Source organism: Echinops telfairi, unplaced genomic scaffold (assembly GCF_000313985.2).
Source record: "Echinops telfairi isolate 266 unplaced genomic scaffold, ASM31398v2 ScPeMD7_5592;HRSCAF=6446, whole genome shotgun sequence".
NCBI lineage: Eukaryota > Metazoa > Chordata > Mammalia > Afrosoricida > Tenrecidae > Echinops > Echinops telfairi.
Genome location: NW_022109491.1, coordinates 21,117,712 through 21,125,863, shown reverse-complemented (window position 1 = coordinate 21,125,863; position 8,152 = coordinate 21,117,712). Strand labels below are relative to the sequence as shown.

Sequence of the window (8,152 nt, the reverse complement as noted above, 5' to 3'; positions counted from 1 at the left end):
CTTAGGCCCAGGTAGGCACATGGGGGGCGGGGGTTGAGGTGGCTCTGGGGGCTGGAGGCTCGTAAGTCTAGGTCCAGTCTCAGCCCTAGGGGAAGGGGTGGTGTCAGGCTGGGAGGAATTGATTTGTAAACTGTTGGCCCCCCTGGCTCCTGGTGGTTGTGGGGCTGTTTGTTGCCCTCTCATCAACCATGTCCACAGCTTCCCCGGAGGCTGGGAGGGAGGCAGGAGGTGGCCCGGTGCTTGCTGTGGGATGAACCGTGGGCTAGGATGGCTAGCCCACTCTATTTCCGAGACCACTCTGCAGCTCTCCACAGAGGCAGCTCTTTCAATCTCGCTGCTGCCCAGTCTTCAGAGGCTGCAGGATGTTCTCCTGGTCGGAGGCTGGGATACTGGGAAGTTCTCCCTCTCATCCTCACCCTCTGGTTATGGATCTTTTTCCAATCCGGGCTTCCTTCTCTTCTCCTTTTCCAGGTTCCCCAAAGCTGCGGCACTATGGACCTTAGCTCTGGGACCTCTTTGACTCTGGCTAGGTCCCGTCCCTGCCAGTGACTGGCCCCCCTGAGTCTTGGGAATAGACTTGCAAGCCCCAGTTGTGTCTGGCACCCTCACTCTTAGAGAGGCGAAGGAAGGGTCCAGGAGTTGGGGGAGGGCAGTGTCCACAATCACCAGAGTACTGCCTGGATGCTAAAGTCACTGGGTGTGGGAGCTGAGGCCCAAGGTGGCCCATGGGGACTTGGGGGATTTAACAAGGGCCAGGCAGGAGTTGTGGGTTGGCTGGTCTCATGCTCTTGTTTTCTCCCCCCACCTCCTCACCCCCCCACCCCCAGGATCCTGGGGACCCAGTGATGAGGGAGAGAGCCCCACCACATGTCCCACTGTCACTTCTGGAGCCACATATCATCTCCCTGCACCTAAGGCAGGAGTGGAAGAGGGCTGGATTTAGGACCTCTGGGGGGCCATGGTGTGTCCCATCTTGTTCAACTCCTTGCAGGAGAAATCACCCAGCCTCTGCTGCAGCTGATGTGGGTTGAGAGCTGGGGACTGAGGTGGTGCCCTCAGCAGCTCCTGGACGACTTGGGCAAGGGTATGAGAATAGTCTGTGTGCCCGCCTGCCCACCCATCCCTCCAGATGGAGCCTGCAGCAGAGGCAGCCTGTGCCAGCCTCCTCTCTGAGCCACCGTGGCCCAGGGAGGCTCTGCCAGTTCGGTGCAGGGATGGAGCTGACTTTTGCCAGCCTGCCTGACGTCCCACCCCATGCACAGAGCATGGTCCCTGGGGTCTCAGGGACACCCCCGTGGTAGACCTGGAGGAGGTCAGTGCAAGGAGTCTTGTTTCTCTTGAACCGGTCCTAGGCCATCTCTGAGCATTTATCAAAGGCTTGCCTCCACAGAACCCCAACTTGAGAACAGCACTTGGTCCTGTAGATCCTACTCAGTCAATATTGAAAGCTGAGGCCTAGAGGGGGCAAGTGACTTGTCCAAGGTCACTTAGCCACTGAATGGGAGGACCAGCACTAATGTACCTGGGTCTTCTATCACTTGCTCTTGCAGCTCAAATGCCTACTTCCCCATTGCTCTGGCTGTTCCTCATGAAGGACTCTGCTCAGCTCCCGTTTCCTCCGGAGGATCTTTTCATTAATCTCCCAGCTCTTGCGCCCCAAAAGGGAAGGAGTGGGGCCAGAGCTGCATCATAGATAACGGGCTGGGTGTGAGGGGACAGGCAGTCAGTGGTCCTAGACCTTCTTAGGAGGGTACAGAGCCAAGAGAATGCTGGATGCCCAGGCATGTTCTGAGCTTCCTGAGGGCAGGGGAAAAGGTCTCTGGCCTCGAACAGACTGAGGTGGGAAGCACATCTATGTTAGCTAGAGCTTGACACTGCTGGGGGCCTCTTCTGATCTTCTGTGTCCCCATCGCTCATAAAAGGGCATGTTAATCTCTACTTGGAGTGATACCTGTGACACACAATCAGAGCCTCAGCATTTATTGAGCACTTGTATGCCAGGCACTGCGATCAGTGCTTTGCATTATCTTACAACAACCCTATAAAATGTGTGCTATTATTTGTCCACATTTTATGGATGAGAAAAAGGCACAGAGAGAGGCAAAGGGCTGATGTGACAAGGGCTGATGTCAGGACTGGCTAGCCTTCCCTGATAGTCAGTGTGAGCAGGAAATCTGGTGTTCTCCCATATCTGGGGACCCCGATCAGGAAACAGAAGGCCAGCTCCTCTCTGAGGACTCCCAGTGAGTACTCTGTGACCCACCGCAGTACCTGAGGTGACACAGGTTAAAAAAAAAAAGCAGGATTGCCTAAATCTAGGGTGCCTCCCATTCTCATGGCACTGCACCTGGGAGAACCAAGTTGCTGTCAATTCTTTGGTCTGCCAGGGCCGGCTGGGTGGAGAGGTCTGGTGAGGTATGGGTGGCTCTGGCCTGAGTACTGCGGTGGGTCACAGAGTACTCACTGGGAGTCCTCAGAGAGGGGCTGGCCTTCTGTTTCCTGATCGGGGTCCCCAGATATGGGGGAACACCAGACTTCCTGCTCACACTGACTATCAGGGAAGGCTAGCCAGCCCTGACATCAGCCCTTGTCACATGGTCAGCAGTTTGAAACCACCAGCAATGCTGGAGAAAGATTAGGCTTCTACTCTTGTAAATAGTTACAGTCTCGGAAACCCACAGGGGGTTGGTATAAGTCAGCACTGACTGGATGGCAATGAGTTTGTTTTTAGTATTCGAACATTTCTGTTTGTACGATGGCAATGCCCTCTGCTCGCTATTTCATTTCCTCTTTTGTGCCCTGTACGCATTTGCATGGTGTGTTTTTAGTATTACACACCAAGGAGCCCTGATGGTACTGTTGGATAAGCATTGAGCTGCTAACCTGAAGGTTGGCAGTTCAAACCCACCAGCCACTTGTGAGAAAAAGATGAGGCCGTCTGCTGCTCTAAAGATTTATAACCTTGGAAACACTATGTAGGGTGGCCCTGAGTAGAAATCAATGCTATGTCCATAGGTTTGTTTGTTTGGCTTTGGGTATCACATGCCAAGCACACAGTTATAAGGACTTACATGTGTAACTCATGCAGTGGCACACAAGCTAATGTGAAAGAGGTATTATTCTCCCCACATGGCAGATAACCTTTTATCTGAGGTTGAAAGAGGGAAAGGCAGTTGCTCAAGGTCACATAGCCAGGTTGTGGACGAGCTAGGATTCAAGCCCCACAGGATGGGCAGAGTTTGGGTTCCTTATTGCCAGGCAGCCTGCAGTTTCTTATTAGAGGTCATTCTCAGCGGTACTCAATTTGAGAAACCTTCTCCGAGGACCTTTTGTGTGCCCAGCCCAGTCTAGCCTCTGGGGGTGTAGAAAGGACACAGAAGCATCCTTCTCTTCTAGGGGAGAGCTACGGACCTGCAGGGACATCGGCTGGGGTAGAGAGTGTACCATTCCGCCTGCTAAGAGTGATTTCCTATTTTAGTGGTCAGGGGAGGCTTCAAGGAGATGGGAGCTGAGTCAGATTTTGATAGCGGTAATGTGAATGGACACTCCGTCCCCCAGGTCAGAGGGACAAGAAATAGGGAATGGCACTGGTTTGGTGTGGGGGGAGCAGGTGGGGTGGAGTGGGGGTAGGTGAGCTGAGAGGTGACCCAGAAAGTCAGGTTGTGTAGGTCTTTGGTGAAGCACTGGTTCACCAAACCTGGGTTCCCGTCCCAGCAGGGCTGTGTTCTTGCCATGTGGCCTTGGGCAAGTCTCTTGGCTGGTCCAAGCCTCAGTTTCCTTATCTGTAAAACATAGATGAGCACATTGGTCTTATAGGGATTTATTGTGGTTACATAAAACTCCAGGCGCAGTGCTGGCATTACAGGAAGTCAGTAAACATTAGTTCTGGACCGACTGCCTGCTCTCGTAAATGTCAGGCTAAGGTGTCTGGACTTGACTTGAGCTTGGAGGCCCTGGGGAACATTTACAGGGTTTTGGTCTGGGAAGGGCAGAACTGTGCTCTCAGAAGTTCTTCTGACAGCTGTGTGAACCTAAAGGAAGGGGCACTCATGCAGAGGTAACATTAACCAAGTGGACTGAGAAGGGTGGCAAGGGAGGAAGGTTTAAGGCGCACCAAGATGCCTCCTACGTTGACTGGTGGTGATGGGGGGTGGGAGGTGGGGGCAAGCAGCTCTGGGTGGGGAAGGCCTTGGGACACATGAATTCCATGGGGAACCTGGTAAGTTTGAGATGAAGGGCTCAGCTCCTTCAATCATTCAGAAGGCTGGGTAGCATCATCTTTGTGCATCTGGCTCTCCTCCCTCCCTTCCCCACCCCCGCTTTTGAATTTTTTTCCCTTTGGATGAATCTCCATCCGAGCTTTGACTATAATAGTGGCAAATTGGGCCTAAGTGTCCAACAATAGGAAGATGATTGAGTACATTTTGGAAGCACCACTGGATAAAATAATACGCAGCCGCTAACAGCCACAGAAATACGCTTGCAGGGTATGGAGTACGTGTGGAGTTTGTGTCATTGATGAAAACTTGCCAGGTGACGGAGGTGTGTGATGGGGCATGAAGGACTTGAGGCGAGGCTGCAGTCTACCTCCATAGGGGCAGGGCAGCTCTATGACTTGCCACTGCTTATGGACTGATCACACTCAAACCCCCTGCCCTCAAGTCTATTCCAACTCAGTGTGTTCCTAAAGGATAGGATAGAACTGCCCCTGTGGGTTTCCAGGACTCTCACTGTTGACAGTGGTAGAAAGCCATGTCTTTCTCCTGTGGAGCTGCTGGCGGATTTGAACTGGTGACCTTGTGGTTAGCATTCGAGCACTTAACTACCATCCCAACCCATAACTCTTTATGCCATAGGGTGAGTGATTCATGCAGAGGGGTGGCTTGTTCCATACCAAGTTACCCCACACCAATAAGGAGACCCGAGTCTCCTTCTGCACGCATGCCACATTCTTTTCACCAGCCATCCAGTGGGTGGAGAGGTTCTCAGCAGGCACTTGGGACTTGCAGAGACCAGAGTTGGCTGTTCTTCATTAGCACTGAGGAAATGCTCCTATCTTTTAAAGCCTCAATCTTCCTACCTGCCATGTGGGTAACAAAGTACTTGCTCTTAGGGTTTGTTGTCAAAACTGAATGAGTTAAGGCAGGTAAAACTCTTCCCATGGTAACAAGCCCCTACTTCATTCATGCACTGTCCTCCGTGAGTCGGTGCTGACTCACAGCGACCCTGTACGACAGAGGAGAACTCCCCCTGTGGGTTTCTGAGACTCTGCTTGTGTACAGGAGTAGAAAGCCTCGTTTTTCCCCTAACGAGCGGCTGGTCGTTTCACCTGCTGTCCTTGTGGTTAGCAGCCCAACTCCTAACCCACCATGTCACCAGGTCTCCCTGACAAAGGTGACTCTGAAGATTATGATGCTGTGACACTGTGGAAGTATTTCTGATATAATTCACGTTCATGTTTTCTTTAATTCACAAAATGATGAGCATTCAATGGTGTTGTAAAATTAGAGCTTGGAAGACAACGGACAAAAGTGGAGATACCGTAGGTACTTTGAGAAGCAAATAAGATTTAAAACAAATCTTTAGCTTTATATTTATTTTTCTGTTAGTTTTAATGAGTGGAACATTCCAATAATTCAGAAGTGTGTTTTCCTCTGGGCTTCCTAGCTCAAACACTACTCTTCTGACATAGTGAATGAGAGTAGTGTGGAATGTATCCTTCCAGAATGTTCTCTATGCCTACTCCTCTCTCCTCCACTACCATCAAGTCGATTTTGACTCATAGCGACCTTCTAGGACAGGGGAGAACTGCCCTTGTTTTCCAAGACTGTAACTCTTTACAGGAATAGAAAGCCTCATCTTTCTCCTGTAGAGCCATTGGTGGTTTCAAACTGTTGACCTTGCAATTAGCAATTCAACTTTTTTTAACCACTTTGCCACCAGGGCCTCTCTGGCCTACATAGACAAGTACAAATTAGAATAGGGCCATCAACTGCATATTATTTTACTATTTGAATTTAGCTAGATATTAACACGGTTCCATGTTAGTACATATAAAATCTATCTTGATGCAGTATACCACCAATGAAACATACGACTTTCCTCTAGTTATTTAATGTTCCGCTCCCCCCCCACCCCAGGACCGTGTAAGACCTGAAAAAGTAATAATGATTTATAAATTATCAAGGGTTCGTGAGGGAGGGAGGGGGAAAAATGACGAGCTGATACCAAGGGCTCAAGTAGAAAGCGAATGTTTTGAGAATGATGATGGCAACAAATGTACAAATGTGCTTGACATAGTGGATGGATGGATGGATTGTGATAAGAGTTCGAGGGAGCCCTGGTGGCATAGTGGTTATGCTTTGGGCTGCGATCCACAAGGTCAGTAGTTAAAAAAAAAAAGTTGTACGAGCCCCCAATAAAATGATTTTTAAAATAAATAAAATAAATAAATAAAATCTATCTTGAAAACATGTAGGTAGTACAACTTTTGTAATTAATTTGTTTTATGGGCAAATCCTGGTCAGTTGGGTCAATTCCCTGTGGATAGACATTTAAAAGTTGTTCCCAGCTTTATTGGATTCCAAATAATGTGATTATGAGCAATAGCCTTATTCCAACAAAGGAACATAAAGTGAGGAGAGCCAGTTCAATAGTGTGAGACTGTGAGTTGCCCACTGCTCTTCCTCTCCCCTGCTCCTCCTCTCTTACCGCTTGGGGGGTGGGGGCGGGCAAGGACTCAGAGGGCTGGCCTGCTTAGGGGAGTCCCCATCCCTGTCGCCATCAAAGGGTGAGAGGATCTTTCTTAAGGAACTCCCTTTTTTCACTCACCCAGTGTGGAGCCCATCTGAGAAATTTCCACCTTCTCCTTCAGCCATGATCGGCCACTGCCCAGTCTTTGCTATACATCCCGAGTGTCCTGGGACAAGTTCTTTCTACCTTTCTACTTTTTTTGGTAAATGCTATTTATTGTGAATTGAATGGAGATTTCCAGAGCAGATTCGTTTTCTGGTCAACATTTCATATGCATATTTTATTGATGGCAATGCCCACAATTCTCACCCACCTCCTGCTTGTGCTTCCTGTTTCCATTCACGCCTCCTGCTCTCCTAACCCTTCTGAACTCTGTTCTTGGGTAAATGCTGCCCCTTTGGTCCCCAGTGGTTGGTTATTTTTAAGGTGTGCATACCTGCGTGAGGTATATCTCTCCTGATAGGCCTGTCTCTTGTTTGGCTAAAAATGGAGCCATAGGGTGAGTTCATTTTGACTGAGTTCTTTATCTTCTCTGGACTTCAGTGGGCAAACTTGTGGGAGTCTTACTGATCAGACCATCACTTTCAAAGTATCTGCAAGAGGGCTTCACAAAGTTCATGGGAAAAAAGCATTGGATCACAATTTTTTTCTTGAAGCCTCTTTGTTGGGTTGCTAACTGCAAATTCAACAGTTCAAAACCACTGGTTGCTCTTTGAAAGTAAAGAGATGAGACTTTCTACTCTTATAGCAATTTCCAGTCTTGGAAACCCACAAGGGGCGGTTCTGCACTGGGTTGCTATGAGTTGGGATCGACTTGATGGCAGTGAGTTGGTTGTTTGTGAGTCCTGGGTCAAACACTGTGCCAGAGTGATCTTTGTAGTCACTCTCTTGTTGACTTTTCACTAAGCCTTTTGACCGATACCCATTGCTATCGAGTCGATTACGGCTCATAGCAACCCAGTAGATCAGAGTAGAACTGTCTCATAGCGTTTCCTAGACTGTAATCTTGATGAAAGCTGACTGCTGCCTCTTTATTCTGTGGAGCAGCTGCTGGATTTGAACCGTCAGCATTTTGGCTAGCAATCAAGCACCACTATACCACTGGAGTGTCTTCTTTGACGTGCTGGGGCTACTATTCTTATTTCATCTCCCCACATTTGCTCTCAAAGAGGTCATATAATAACGTGTTCAAGGTCACCAAGCTAATGGATTCAGGAGTCACTCTCTGGCTCCCAAGTCCACGCTTATTACTACTCCAACCACCGCTCCCTCTCACCAAGAGCTGATCACTGAGGTCCAAGCAAATGATGGTTATAAAAGGATCTTGTCGACTGGAGAGCACCCTGCCCGTGGGAGGGTTGATATTGCTGCTGTTATTTCTACATCCAGAGCAACGGTA

The 8,152-nt window shown here is 49.3% G+C and overlaps 1 protein-coding gene and 1 pseudogene across 11 annotated transcripts in view; one reads left to right on the top strand and one right to left on the bottom strand.

The window, feature by feature from the left end:
- Positions 1-5,087, bottom strand: part of LOC123522314 — a 7,621-nt pseudogene extending 2,534 nt beyond the window's left edge.
- EPB41L1 (erythrocyte membrane protein band 4.1 like 1) overlaps positions 1-8,152 on the top strand; it is a 162,555-nt gene that overhangs the window by 76,260 nt on the left and 78,143 nt on the right. The window lies entirely within an intron of this gene.